Raw genomic sequence first — 15,610 nt, 5'->3', positions numbered from 1 at the left:
ACTTCAGGATGTGCTTGGAGGTATAATTATGATGGTGAATTAGGGACTGGCATTATTGTAAATGGCCGGTATGTGTCACAGAGGTTCTCTGTGCTGTAAGTCCAAAATGATATAGTTATGCTGGGACTTATAGTTCCACAAGTATTTGTGTATTACTTATAAGGGTGGCTTATCGGGTTAGTCAGAGAGCTGGGCGGGAATTGACTAATCACACATGTACTGACCATCCATGGGGGTGGTTACAACCATGTAATGTGACTGAGGTCTGGTCACATGGAGAGAGTGTGTACCTGAATGGTTCAGGGTGCAAGGTCTTGGAAGGTCTGTGTTGGAAGATCCTGGGAGTAGGATCGGATTCCTGGAGCAAGTGGTGAGACCTTTCACCTGTTGGCCTGAGTGTTGGATGAATATCTTGACTAGCACCCAGACAGGCCACACGTGTGGGCAGAGTCTGGGATAGCCCCACTCTGAGAAAGACACTGTCCTGTTGAGGACCTTGGGCTGATAAGGAGTCAGCCTGTGGAGCAGGAGCTCCTGAGAGGTAACCCCGGGTATGGGGAAAGAATTATGTGCACTGAAAAAGGTCAGTTACTGAAATGTGCGGTCACCCAGTAACTGGACAGAGACTGTCGTGACTAATGAATGCTTTGTAAAGCCACACGTGATGAAGTAATGAAGTAATGGACTGTGTGTAAGTCGGTGATGTGCAACCTGGCTTGCGGTGTGGTTTATGATGTTTAAATAAACCCTATGGACTGTTTCATGTGGAAAACCTTGCCTGACTATGTTCATCCGCTGCTGTTATGAATGGGTCACCGAGGAGAAAAAAGCAAAACAAACTAAGTCACAGAAAACCAGAGAGGTTGGTAACTATGCAGATTGCAGATCCCTGATCCTACCACACAACTAGCAGCAGCCGTGGAGCGTACCTACGATGTTCCTAGATGCTTCGTCACAGTCAGAGGACTAAATAAGCCTGAAGCATGAAAAGGGGAAAACTAACTGCCCCACAGCAGACCCCAAAGGAATAGATAGCCCCACACATGTATTGACGGTGAAACAAGATGAAGGCACAAACACAGGCAGGAAAATAGGCTGAGCAAACGATGGGGCCCAAACTAACTAGAAGGGAAAGGAAAGGAAAGACACTGTCTGCAACCTGCAAAAAACCCTACAAAAATAATGTCCAACAATTCTGATAGCAAAATTAACCCTGAAGTCACTAGACTTCTCCCACTATATCAGCACTCTGAAATATTCTGAGACAGAGCAAAAAGAGACCAAACTAGTAAGGGACAAAAAGCAAATTGGCAAAATACTGATAAATAAGAGTGGAAATTCAGCTCAGCCCCCAGCCGGGGCTGGCAGACCACACAAAAAGCTGAATAGACCAACAAAATTAAGTGTGAACATTAGCAGAAAAACTTAGCTTTAGATGACTGGAACAGAGCTGAAAACCAAGAGGTGACAAGCCAGAAGGAATCACCAGCAGTTGAATAGGGCGTCGGCTGTCTTAAATCCAATCTGAGACTCCTGAGGTCCAATCGTCATCCTCTTTCTCAGGTGGCAGATCTCCACTGATCAAATCAGCCTCACTACCTCCTGTTACCACCAGAGGGAGTCTGGAAGGAGAACTCACAGCTTGTGAACCAGAGAATGAACTCACAACACGCTGCCAAGTGAGTGTTCCCCAACACACCTAGTAGACACTACACCACATTTTGTGCGACACTGCGGGCAATGGTTCAGAAAGCACGTGTGGAGTGTTTGCTGTGGCTTGGCGGGGTCACAAAGTTTTTTCTCAAGTCAGCTTGCTGTGGCTCGGCAGGGTCACGAAGGTGACAAGCATCTGGCTGTAACTCGGCGGGGTTATGAAGGTTCCTGTGGATTGGTGGGTCCACGAAGACGGTGCAGCGGAAGCGTGCAGGGCCTTGTGGTAGCAGGAGTTGCAGTTACAGTTGCAGCAAGAGGTTCTGCAGCAGCAGGAGCTGCAGTGACACCAGCAGCAGCTTGTGATCAACAGCCGGAGGTATCGGCGGGTTTGTGGCTACAGCAGGAGCTGAGGCAGTGCCAGCAGGAGCTGGTAGGGTGTCGTAAAAGGACATCAGGGGTCCAGTGCGGACAACCTCTTAAAGGGCCGGCTCAAGCCCAGAGACGTATGTGTTTTGTGTGAACTTGGACCTGAGAATGCCGTGAGGAAGTCCATGGGGTGTTCCCCAAACCAGCATGGTTGCCCAAAAGGGGGTGGAGTCCCAAAAGGGAGCGGTAACCCAAACAGCGATGGGTGCCAAAAAAGGGGTGGAGTCCCAAAAGGGGGCAATTGTACTATGTATGTCCAGTCGGCGATATGAACTACCCACCCTGTGAGAAGCTTCAGGGGTGTGCCCTGCTGATGAATGAGGAGGATGTGTTTGGACTGGTCGATTCTGGGAGCTCGGTGACCCTAGTGAGGACTGTTCCCAATAAATTTATATTGTACCAAAAAGGAAGATCGCGGTCACCTACATCTATGGGTGCACTAGAGACTATTCAGTAGCCTTGGTGATCCTCAAGACAGACAGGAACATTAAAAACCATGATGTCACTATAGTCCCGTACTTAACCTGTACAGTGATAGTAGGCCGGGACTCTAAGCTGTTCTAAGACATGTGGAAGGGGGAGCTCCTCTAGAGCAGGAGGATGGAGACCTCTCTACTGATGGACTGGCGTACGTTAAAGAAGTGACACCTCCCAAATTGGACGGGTCAGACATAGGGGTGACCAGAGGAAGGGATGCTTCTGCCCAACTTACTGACCTGAGGTCCCCTGAAGTATACGATAGTGTGGCTGATACGGATGTAATAGGTAAACAGAGTGGAGCAGACACCAAGATAGAGAGTATCTTGAGGGTTCACCGTACTGTGTGGTGTGACTGTGACGTGTTATTGCCAGTAGCAACCACTAAGACTGAGTACAATGTTGTGCAGACAGAAGCTCGGACACAAGGGAATGACAGTGCTTCACAAGGTGAAGACGGAGAAGTTACAGGAATAGGGTCCGACACCGTTAGAAATGGGGACGGCTGGTTCTAGAATGACCTGTCGGGTGGTGGTGACTCCCATTCAGACGGTGACGACAGTGGAAAAGAGTGCAGTAAGACTGACTCGGGTCTAAATGGCAAGTCCTCCTCCCGTCGCCGGAGGCGTAAAGGCCGAAAAGTGGCTGAACAAACTGCACCCTCTGAGAAGATAGATAAAGAGGAGACGGGGAAAGGTGCCAACAAGGTTAGTGTCCTTGAGAGAGAAGTCACCTTACCCCCGACAAAACCTAGCACTGTGCGGTCACCCGGTGGTATTGCCTTTTTAAAGACCTCATGCGCACCCTCACTGGCACACGCTTCTTGCATGTCTTCGGGTACCTCCATCACGTACTTGAAGCCTCACTCTCTTCATGGACAGACGGCTCCTGGTTTACCACAGACACTTCCCTCATCACCTCTGCCACGACCGGGTGACTGTCTTGTTCAGCTCTTGGCTCACAATCTTCCTGAGATTTACAGTCTTCAGGACCCTTTTCCAAGATGAGCATTGGCAGTTCTGCCTTGCTATCAGTCGGGCACGGCCGCTGTAAGTTTTTGACCACCACCTTCTCCTCTTGCAGAAGACCTCTCACTGCTTCTCTGAGCACTTCCATATCTTTCCTTACGGTCTTATTCACACCTTGCCACGTTGTCAGGTGACCTCTGAGCTCAGAGACTTCCTTCTCCAGCCCTTCCACTCTGTACTCGGCCATTTGTCTCAGGGCCTTGTCTGCCAAGAGCTCGGACTCTAGGTGGCGCAGCCGCTCCAACTGCGTGGAGTTGGCGACTTCCATACTCGCCACCTTCAAACATTCCTTCTCCAGCTGTTGACAGATCTCTTCACGCTCTCTCTCCGAGTTTCGTACATGCGCTTCTACCTGGTGAAAACTGTCTGCTCGCTCTTTCCATGTACACATGCCCTTGGTCAGTTTGTCAATTTGACCCTCTTGTTTTTGGGTCACAGCGGTCAAGTTGGACAGCTTCTCCGTCTCCTCATTATCTATCTTCTCAGAGGGTGCAGTTTGTTGGGCCCCTTTCCGGTCTTTATCCCTCCGGCAACGGGAGGAAGTCCTGCCACTTAGACTTGAGACAGTCTTACTGCACTCCTTTCCACTGTCGTCACCGTCTGAATGTGAGTCACCACCACCTGATCGGTCATCCTGTACGCAGCAGTCCCCATTTGTAACGGTGTTGGACCCCACTCCCGGAGCTTCCCCATCTTCAACGGTCACACATTCTTGTATGACTACCAGCGTCATCCTGCCTTCACCTTGTGGAGCACTGTCATTACACTTGGTCCGAGCTTCTGTCTGCACAACATTGTCCTCAGCCCTAGTGGTTGCTAACGGCAATAACACATCATTATCAGTCACACTGTGGTACCCGTTAGGTGACATCATGTCCGTAAGTTAGGCAGACTCACCCTTCTTCTGGTCACCCCAACGTCTGACCCGTCAAGGTTGGAAGATGTTACTGCCTTTATGTATGCAGCTCCATCAGGAGTGAGTCCTCCATCCTCCTACTGTAGAGGAATTCCCTTCTCCCACATGTCTGAGAACAGCTTAGAGTCCTGGCCTATGATTACCACACAAGATAAATTCAGGACTATAGCAATATCCTGTCCAGTACTGTCCCAGATCATCTCAACGATCACCCTGGCCACTGGATAGTTCTCAGTGCTCCCAAGTTACCCCGACCTTCCTATTGGGTATTACAAATCCCTGGGGCGCCACCCTCACTAGAGTCACCGAGCTCCCAGAATCGACCAGTCCGCACATTTCCTTCTCATTCATCTGCAGGGCACACCCACGTAGCCTCTTGCCGGGTGGGTAGTTTATATAGCAGACTGGACACACATAGTACCCTTGCCCCTGGCAACCGTCTGTCTGCGCCACCCCTTTAACTTTAGGATGCTCCGCCCCCATTCCCCAGGACTCCACCCCTTTTTGGGCAACTACTCCCTTTTGGGACTCTACCCCTTTTTGGGCACCCATCGCTGTTTTGGGTTACTGCCCCCTTTTTTGGGACACCACTGGATCGCCCGCCAGGGCAGAGGGGTATTTGGTACCGTGCCGGTATTTCACAGAGAAGTGTCACAGTAGCGGTGACCCGGTCCGTGGCCCTGGGCGTCCATGTAAGGGAGTGAAGTGATGGAATAAAGTTTATGAATAGATGATTCGTGACACCACCTGGCAATGAAGATGTTAAGCCGATGCTGCAGACAGATCCGCTGGGACAGATGGTGTGGTGCAGCCAAGATGTTAGAACCCTCCACAGGCAGGGCTGTTGTCCCAGCGTAGTGTAGATGGGTGTTGGGAAGGAAGGTGCAGTGTCAGGCACAGAGATGTAGCAGTGCCGGGGCGGTTGCAGCAAGAAGGCAAGGACACAATAGGTTGCAGTTTCTTTACCTTTACTTGGCAAATGCAGTCCAGGGTCCTGAGTACAGATGGCACAGGAGCTGGTTAGCCTGGAAGCAAATCAGGAATCACTCTGGCAGATGGGTTGTGCAGTCTCCTTACTAGCGCTCTCTATGAAGTACTCCCAGTACTGAGTTACACTGGAGTTCCTCCTTTCTGATGTTATCCACAATCCACTCGCATGGCAGACAGCCGTAGCCTTTTATCTCGGCTCACCCATCGCTGTTGTGTCTCTGAGGATTATGTGGGAATAGGGCATTTACAGCTTCCCATTCCTCTGGTTTCTGGTGCAGGACTGTTAGTATCCATACACCCTTGGAGACCAGGCTCCAGATCATGCGCTATCACTGGGACTGAGCTCTCCACTTTCCTCAGTCTCCCCAGCTCTTCTCCACGTCTGCACATGATGCCCTCCTCACACTAACTGACTAATTTCCCCTCCTGGCCCCCAGAGACAGCTCCTCCCCTCAGTGCTGGGTTCAGAGCTCCCTCTGCTGACCCGGAGTGGGAACTGTGTTGTATGCAATGGTTAACTGCCAGAGAGACCCTTCCTTGCTTCCAGGCATGACATCACTCTCCCTCTCAATGGATCTCAACTTCCATTGAGATCCACCGGGCCCAGTACCGATTACCCCACAGCCCTGGGTGTGAGGGCATCCCAACTTGGCGTCACGAACAGGGTGACGAGACCCGATGCCATCGGGTTCTGTGTGCCTACGATTTATTGAACTTAAAAGTTTGTGGAAATGTGCCGAAGACCCTATCTGATAGACTGTAAAATGAACGCTAAAAATGGTCACTGGCGCGGTGAAGAAGGGAGTGATAACATAGGTGGTCCTAAGAAAAGACCGCGAACTGTTTTGGGCCTCCCGAAGGCCAGTGGCGGAAAAAGAGCTCAGACAGGAAGAAGAACACCAGAACGCCATCTTGGAAGGAGAAGGGAGAAGGCCTGTAGAACGCGCGGAGGTTGAGTCGGATCTCCCCAGCGCCATTGCTGAAGGCTCTGACCCCGTCTCTGGGATGAACTGCCAACAGCTGGAGGACGAAATAATCCGGCTGACGTGCCGTCTGCGACTGGGGTAGGAGGCCTTACGGAGGTTGAGCAGGCAGCATGCCTAGGAGGGGCCTACACCACTGGAACCTCCGGACCCGGTACCTTTCCAGGCGGTACCTGCTGTTACAGCTGTCACCCCGGTACCTGCACCAGTGGTACCTGTCACCGCTGAACCGGACTATCCTCAGGAAGCACAAGTATACACCTCCACGCTGCCCATATGGCTGGTCGCGGCCTGGCCAGAGGAGTCACCGGAGACCCTGGGAGCCAAGGCCGTGCTCCCGCCTGGACCTGACACGGCTGCGCAGGTCCCACCGGAGACCCCCGCAAATCGGGCCGCCACGATCATCACCGCTGCCACCTGGGACCCCGTCGTGCCTGTACCGGACCTGAGACCACGCCACCGAGAGGCACCAGGTATAGATCTGGGCCCTCCTAACGGGTTGCCCCCTGAATTTACATTGTCAGAGGCTGACCTGCGGGAGCTTGAAATGGGGATGTTGGATGAGCCATCCAGGGATAGCAGAGTGTCGGAAATGGGGAGGTGGAAGAGGTCCCTACTGAGAAGGGTCCGGCTGGAGCGGGCGCGCACGATCCAACACCTTTGGGGCTGGGAGGAATCCAGGCTACTTGGGGATATTGAAATCCCTTGGCCACAAAGCCCCTGTGTGGCTGCCTACCAATGCCAACAGGCTGCGGCGTCCCAAGATGTCAGGTCCCGCTCCAGAGCGACAATACTGCCCGCACGGGAGGAACCGTATCCATTAGTACCAGAGGCTCCTTCTACTGCACTCCCAGTGGCGGAGGCATCATTAACCACCGTTGATGTCATCACCCCTGCTGTACCTCAGGCAGCAGTCATGCCGGATGAGAATCAGCAATTCCTCAACCCAGCAGGAAGGAATTGTCAATTGTTCTTCCCTGGAAGCAGCAGCCCAAGTCAACAGCTTCCAGTACCCCAGGAGGGGACAACTAGCCAAAACCTGTTGCCCAGGAAGGTATTTAAACCATTGTGCCTTTTTTCTAATTTTGTTCATCATGTTTTTCTGTTCGCACTTTTGTTGCCCAGTTTGATTGGCAGCGTTTCTTCATTTGGAACTGTGGAGATCGTGGACGCTGAATGATCCAGAAATGTGCTTGTAAATAGTTGCACCTCTTTAGGTGCCCCCTCTTGGTTTTACATATACACTTTGCGAAGATAAGGTCTACCTCATCTGGAGCATGACTCCAATCAAAGGACACTGCAAGAGATCCTGGCTGGGAGCGGTGTCCAGCACTTACAAGAATTATTGAAAGTTTTAATGTGAAGTATTTGATAATGTGTCTTATGATAGCTTTTATATAAGATGTAGGAATGTTTTAATAAAGAGATGAGAGATTTGAATAAAGAATGAAGATTTGGAAAATGTAGGTGATGAACCAGGTATCAGCGGTTATCACTTTAAGCTAATGACAGAAAAGTAGAAAATGTGAAAAAGAAAAGATGATGAAGAAATATGTTGATGATGAAACTTGCACTTTTGAATTAAGCCTTTAGATAGTAAGGTAAGAATTGTTTGCAACGTTCAAGAATAAGTGCCTCTCACATTGAGAAGATTAGATAAGAATTGTTACTAGGCATTGCAAAAATTTTGTATGTTCCCGTGTTTGTCAACTTTGTTTGCCTTGCAGCCCGCGGATGTGCTGTGTTTAATGGGGAGTATGTAGCGCCCCTGAGGCTCAGTCGCCACAGAGGTACTGCACCTCCTCCTGAGGTGTGGTGCCCCACCATCCAGGTAAGGTGGAGACTCCTGACCACACTCCAACACCTGCACCCCACACCACAAAGTAGTGTAGCAAAGCAGCTTCGTCGGCTCCCTGCTTGGAGTATAGCAAAGCACCCATTGGTGGCTCCCTGCTTGGAACACGAAACACGCTGGGAGGTGGGTGGAGTTAGACTACAGTACATTTCAAGGAGCGGGAAGAGTTTGAGTGGGCAGTCAGTAGTTGGTTGGAGAGAGAAGAAGATCCCTAGAGAGAGGGATAGATGGATGGAGGTGCTGCAGCAGGTCCCAGTGATCTGGGTCTGCTGGCACGGGAAGGAGAGAAAGAGAGCGCAACATTGACTGAAAGCTTGACTCTCCATAGAAAGAAAGGATTAGTACGGAATGTGAGTAGTAAAAGAGAACAGAGGACGTGGGTGAGAAGAGAACCCTTCCTAGAAGTTCTAAGTGCAATCCAGTGTAACTCAGTACTAGGAGTACTTCATCTAAAGGCGCTATAAGAGGAGACGTTCAGAAAGGCACAAGTTGGCGGAGTGTTGGAAAGGAGTATTCCATCTGGCCTGGGGGTTGACTGAGTCCCTGATCCGGAGGACACGGCACTGAGGCAGGCACCTGTTTGTACAACAGACTGTGAGTAAAGCTTTGGAACTACATGCCCTGGTGTCCTCCACTTATTCCTGCGTCAACCTGCCCGGCACTGCTACCTCCCCTGCGCCTGACACTACACCACCTAAGTGTCACCATATCTACTCTGCCCTGGGACAACAACCCTGCCTGTGGAGGGCTATACCATCACTGCTGCACCACACCATCCGTCCCAGAGGATCTGTCTGCAGCGTCGGCCTAACATCTACATTGCCGAACACCACAGGTGGCGTCACGACTTATTCATTCACACTGAACATTTAGAATGGGCGCCCAGGGCCACGGGCCGGGTCACAGCTACTGTGACAACTTCCATTGAGATCCACCGGGCCCGGTACCGAGTACCCCACAGCCCTGTGTGTGAGGGCGTCCCACTCCAGGGTCCCCTAGCATAAGCTTCCTTCTATCTAACATCAGTTGGATTCAATGCTAAACTTGTCATTTCTGCTGAATAACGCCCTGTGTGAGATAGGGGACCGGGTTCTGCTCTTTTCTCTGACTGCAGTTTATTGGCGACATCATAGCAGCAAGTCTCTACTGACATCTGGAGCTGAATTTAGGCAAAACTGACAATTAGACAAGAAGCCTATAGAGGGGTAAAAACTAACTAAGCCTTACTCTTGTTTGTAGCCAAAGACTGGAAAGAAATGGATGCGGCACACCTTTACCTTTTAGATTAGATTATATTTACGGTAATAGGTTATTAGACAGACCTGCAGGCTTCTTACACGGGTGCTTGGTTTCCTAGTAATACAATTAGGATTTCATTGGATATATACAGTATATTCATCCACGTGAAAAACTCCACCTTCCTTCTGAGTCATTTGTATAGCCTTAGATGTAAGTCAACAAGTTTCACTGACATAAGCACAGCAATGTAGCGTGCGTCACAGGTTTCAATGAATGAAGTGCACCCAACAGTCTATTACACCAAGTATATGGTTCCATCTTCAAACCCAAAGGAACCTGCCATGTCCCTCATGCTCTCAAACCCAACAGCATTCACATATGTATTACTAAACTTCCTGCCTAACCTCCCCTTTAGTATGTTATTCAATTAAACCCATGTTTTAATAAAAAGTAATTATAACCTCCGTTAACCTTATGCTAATTAGGCCTTTGACAAGTTGATGGGGCGTTAGTCAGCTTTCTGGAAACCTTGTACATGTGCGCGGCTTTATTCTGGCACATCACTTTGCCTCACTTGCATCAGAGGTGCACTGCGCATGACCAGAAGTGGCTCACGTACATCTTCTGTACTTTAAGTCATGAGCAGTGCGACTTAGACGCCTGTGAGCGTACAACCGGCTTCAGAGGTGCAATGACACTGTTGAATAGAGCTGTGCGCATGCGCAAGATTTGTATGGAGCGGGCAATGGCACCAATTCTTTCAAATCATGTTATCATGCCCACAGGGGTGGGATAACATGTGAAGAGGACTGACTTATATGGGGACACTAACAACCCATCGACTAGTCAACGGCCTATTTAGAACATGAAAAACAGGGGTTATAATCACTTTTTAAATATCGATTTAAGTGAATAACATAATAAAGGGGCTGGTTAGGCAGGGAACTTAGTAATACATATGTGAATTCTGCGGGGTTGGAGGCCATGGGGGACCTGATAGGTTCCCTTTAACATTAGGATACCATGAAAAAGGGATATTTTTACTATATTTACTATTTCGCACCAAGCAAGCAGCTGGGATACTCACTGATCTCGAGGATGGGGCTCTGAAGTGCACCAGTAGAATGGAGAAGCGAGATCACATGCTCGCCGGTGCTTCATTTATTGTCTATAAAACTGCAGAGACAGCCTTGAATATTGCTATTTTCAGCCGTACTATAGACAATAAAGAAGTGATAGTGGATAGTTTAGCGTCAGCATTATATACACAGATGTGTTTTAATCGTTGAAAAAAGCTTCTTCCATTTCTGGTATCGGCCTATGATTGGCTGGTTGATTGTTTGGATCTCTGAAACATTGCATATATGGAATCTCTATCCATACCAATAGTAGAGAAAATGTTGGGGGTAGCAGACATTAAAAAAAAGAATCAATGTTATTAAGCCCTTATAATAATAATAAATTGTATTTCTATAGCGCCGACATATTCCGCAGCACTTTACATTTCAGAGGGGACTTGCACAGACGATAGACTTTACAGCATAACAATAATCACATAGATCATAACAGATACCAAGAGGAATGAGGGACCTGCTCACAAGCTTACAATCAATGAGGAAAAAGGTAGACACGACAGGTGGGTGGTAACAATTGCCCTGATTGTTTGGACCAACCATAATGTTAAGTCTGTAACAGAACAGACACAGAGGGCTAATAGATGCATAACGCATGTGGGAACATGATGCGGGGGACTTGGTTTTGGTAAAACTTTTGGCTGTGCCACACAGGGATAGTTAGGTTAATGTGTTGAGACGGCAGGCCAGTCTGAATAAATGCGCTTTAAGGGCACGCTTAAAATTGTAGGGATTGGCGACTAATCGTATTGACCTGGGAAGTGCATTCCAAAGAATTGGTGCAGCACATGAATAGTATTGGAGACGGGAGTGGGAGGTTCTGATTATTGAGGATGCTAACCTCAGGTCATCAACAGAATGGAGGGCACGGGTAGGGTGGTAGACTGAAACAAGGGAGGAGATGTAGGGTGGTCCTGAGCCATGGAGAGCTTTGTGGGTGAGGGTAATAAGTTTGTCCTGGATTCTGGAATGGATAGGTAGCCAGTGTAATGACTGGCACAAGGTAGAGGCATCAGTGTTACGATTGGCGAGGAATATGATCCTGGCTGCAGCATTCAAGACAGATTGGAGAGGGGAGAGTTTGGTAAAAGGGAGACCGATTAGAAGAGAGTTACAGTAGTCCAGACAAGATTGAATAAGAGAAACAGTAAAAGTTTTTGCGGAGTCAAAAGTAAAAAAAGGTCGAATTCTAGAAATGTTTTTGAGGTGCAAATAACAAGAGCGAGCCAGTGATCGGATGTGCCCTTAATGAGTAACTCATTTTATGTAACGTTTGTCATTTTTATTTTAGGTTCTAAAATTTCTTGAAGATTGGTGGGGCGCCAGATCCTGGGACAAATACACAGCGTGAGGCGTGTGCACAGAGTGGAGTTGAGAGCTGTCTTTTGAGACATTGATGGAGATCTCTGAACCCAAACCCCCATTGGTCTTCAGGGAATTTAAGAGGCTAAAAATATTTTTACAAAAATTACAAAGTTGACTTATTCATTAAGGTGCAATATATTTTCAAAGAAGAAAAGATGTTCAGCTCACCCCTCGTGGTTCATCCTGAACTTCAATACATCCGAGCATGGACACGTCTCTGCCAGAAACGTCTTTGAATACTTCAAGTGACAAAAGGTCCAGCTCCAGGAATAAAATTCATTGCTTTTATTAATAAACTTTTAAAAAAAAAATATATACATGGCTGCTGTGATCATATAATCGGTATATCCCTTAGACGGGATTACCGCATGGGGATAATTCAGAGGAGCTCTCTACGCGTTTCGAGCATGAACTGCTCAGAGTCTAAGAGCAGTTCATGCTCGAAATGCGTACAGAGCTCCTCTGAATTATCCCCATGAGGTAAAGCTGTCTAAGGGATATACTGATTATATGATCACAGCAGCCATATATATATATATATATATATATATATATATATTTTTTTTTTTTTTTTATTAAAGTTTATTAATAAAAGCATTGAATTTTATTCCTGGAGCTGGACCTTTTGTCACTTGAAGCAATATATTTTCCTCCTAACAAGTTTTGGTTATAGTTTGTATAATATCAATAATCAAGTAACTTTTCTGACGCTACATGTGAATTAAACAGATTTTTGGTAATAATTCAATGATCAAGAACACATTAACGAGACTCTGTCAGGACCGAATGACTGTTCAAACAAAGACCCGCCACTCAGTGCTTCGCGATGGGGCTAATCTTTTAAATATACCTTCCCACCTGCTTCTTTTCCCCCCTCAGTCTCCACCCCCATTTTTTTTATTGACAAGTCTGGCTTCATAGAATCTGAGCGGGGTGGGGGTGGGGGGGTAGATGGAAACCAAGCAGGTGGAAGGTGTATATAAATAATTGACCCGCCATAAAGCACCGAGCGCCTGCACTTGGTTTGAACAGACATTCTGTGCTGACAGAGTCCATTTAAGTAAAGCTACCATTTAACTAACCCCAAATGGTGTAGGAACCTGTTCTCTTGAAAAATCACATTTTCGTTGTTAGCAGTTCACTATAGTCAGATGTAAGTGAAACCGAGGCCAAAAATAGGCTGGTCCAAGAAGGTTGTCTGAGACTGATCAATTGATGATCTAATAATCAATATGATACGATCGGGGTCTGACGCCCAGTATGGTAAAAAATGTACAGGACCGGTCTGGTTCTTCTTCATGCATTGCTTACATTAGGCCGGTACAGAATTTACCTGATTAGTGATTGTTGGACCACCACCAATCTCATATTGAAGACATACCCTATGGAAAGGTTATAAATTGTTCAGTCCCTTGCAAACCTTTTATGGACATCTGACAATCAAGAGTGAATTTTTAGCTTGAGAACAGGGGTTATCTCATGATTGAAGATCCAGCTTGTTTGTGATCAGCCAAACATTTTCCTTGAAATGACAGATGTAATATTATATCGAGGCCATCAAAATAAATCATCCATAAAATACTTGGACGGGTCACATCCACCATTGAAAAAGTGTTACTACCTCTGCTTGTAGGGCTATACGATAGCAGAATAAATGGAAAGAGCTGTCTAGTGTATATGGAACTTTTTCCTTTTCTTCCAATAAAGCTCTGAAAATTTCAGCTGTAAACCAGTGAAGGATACTAAGAGGATACAGATGTAAAAGATGATAAAAATACTACGTACATAAATATGGCATGAAGGATCGTTCCTATATACTCTTGACATTGACCAGAATCACTTCCAGAACTAGAGTCCGTGACAAGTGATGAGATCAGCTCCACCTTATGCCACGACACACGTTCAATAGAATGTAATTAGGAATTAAATCATTCACATAACCTTTTGTGGGAGGTTCAGAACTGGTTCAGCAGGTTACGTAAACATCAGTATATCACAAATCCATACACAGAAACACCAATGCGTTTGTACAGAGAATCCAAAATATATTATTATTTAGGATGAAATTAGAATTAAGACCCAACGTGGTGAAAACTAGAAATAACACTGGTGGCACCAAGGTGGACTCTATAGATAGTTGCTTTATGACAATCTAAAAATTTCATTTTAGCTAAAGTATTGAGGTCATGATGTGGCAGTTTGCTGAAGAGGGAGATCCAGCTCGGCTCCTTTTTAGATGTCATGACTCAGGATTGCCGAAAGTTGACTTGCAAAATACTCCTTACTTTAAACTGGTTATGCTAATGAGTTGTGCAAAAATGTGCCCAAAAGTAGTAATTAGCATTTAATTGGCTAAGGCCTCTTTCACACATCAGGTTTTCGCCGTCAAGCGCGATCCGGCGCTTTTGACAAAAACCGGATCCGGCGAAATGCAATGCCGGATCCGGTTTCCCCCCCATTGACTTGCATTTGCGCCGGATCGCGCCGGATGGCCATGCGTTTCATCTGGTTTTCACCGGATCCGGCAATGTGTCGCGATCCGGCGTCTGGAAAAAACGGCTACTGTAACGTTTTTTTGTCTCCGGCGAAAAAGCCGTACACGCCGGATCCGGCGCGTCCGGCTTTTTCACACAATGAAAGCCTATGAGCGCCGCAATGCGCCTGATCCGGCAAAAGCCGGATCCGGTGGCCGGATCCGTTTTTTTTGGTCTGAGCATGCTCAGTAGCTCTGCCCACAAGACACATATATAAAAGCAAGACAGTGGGACCCTCAGCCACACCCAACATGCCACCCAAGACAGCAACCAGGCGCAGGAGAAGGCAGGAGACCACTGCAGCAGCACCATCACCACCACCACCATCCCAAATGGAGCAGCATGCTGAACAACGGGAGGGGAGTCCAGCAGCAGATGAGAGACGGTAATTATCAAATCCCCCATTCCTCCAAACTAGGGCCATGGAATATCAACATATTCATTGGCCTTTTGTTTCTCTTTATTCAACAGCCGCCCAAGAGATGCAGCAGCAGCAGCAGAAATGGCATCACTGGCAGCAGCAACAGCAGCAGCAATACCCACAGCCATGGAGTCTGGCCATCAACAGGACAGCACATCTTCTTCTGGGAGCCCTCCCTCGCATCGTCAGCGTTTGACGGTAAGTTTTTATTTCCAAAATCCATCATCTCTGTAATATATGTCTATTCATTGCCTTTTATTTCAAAACAGGAATCACAAGATGAAGAGGAGCTCCCAGAAGAAGAAGGAAGGGGTGGACAGACACCTGGAGTGGGCTCACAATTGGTAAGTTTTTTGCATCAAACGCAGAAACACAACATCACACTACACACAACACATAGAAAACAATGTTCTGCAGACCACACACAGCAAACAAATGCCTACATCCAAAGACATAACATTTTTTGTTTTCTTCTCTAGTCTTCCCAATCTGGTGCTCGGCCATGAGGTCCTTGCAGTGCCTCCCAGGGTCGTCGGCGACAGCAACGCGGCGGTCACCAGCGTGTAAGTATAAATATTTTTGCTTTGTTT

Source organism: Dendrobates tinctorius, unplaced genomic scaffold (genome assembly GCF_039654945.1).
Source record: "Dendrobates tinctorius isolate UK_male_01 unplaced genomic scaffold, ASM3965494v1 ptg000272l, whole genome shotgun sequence".
Taxonomy (NCBI): Eukaryota; Metazoa; Chordata; class Amphibia; order Anura; family Dendrobatidae; genus Dendrobates; species Dendrobates tinctorius.
This window is presented reverse-complemented; position numbering follows the sequence as displayed.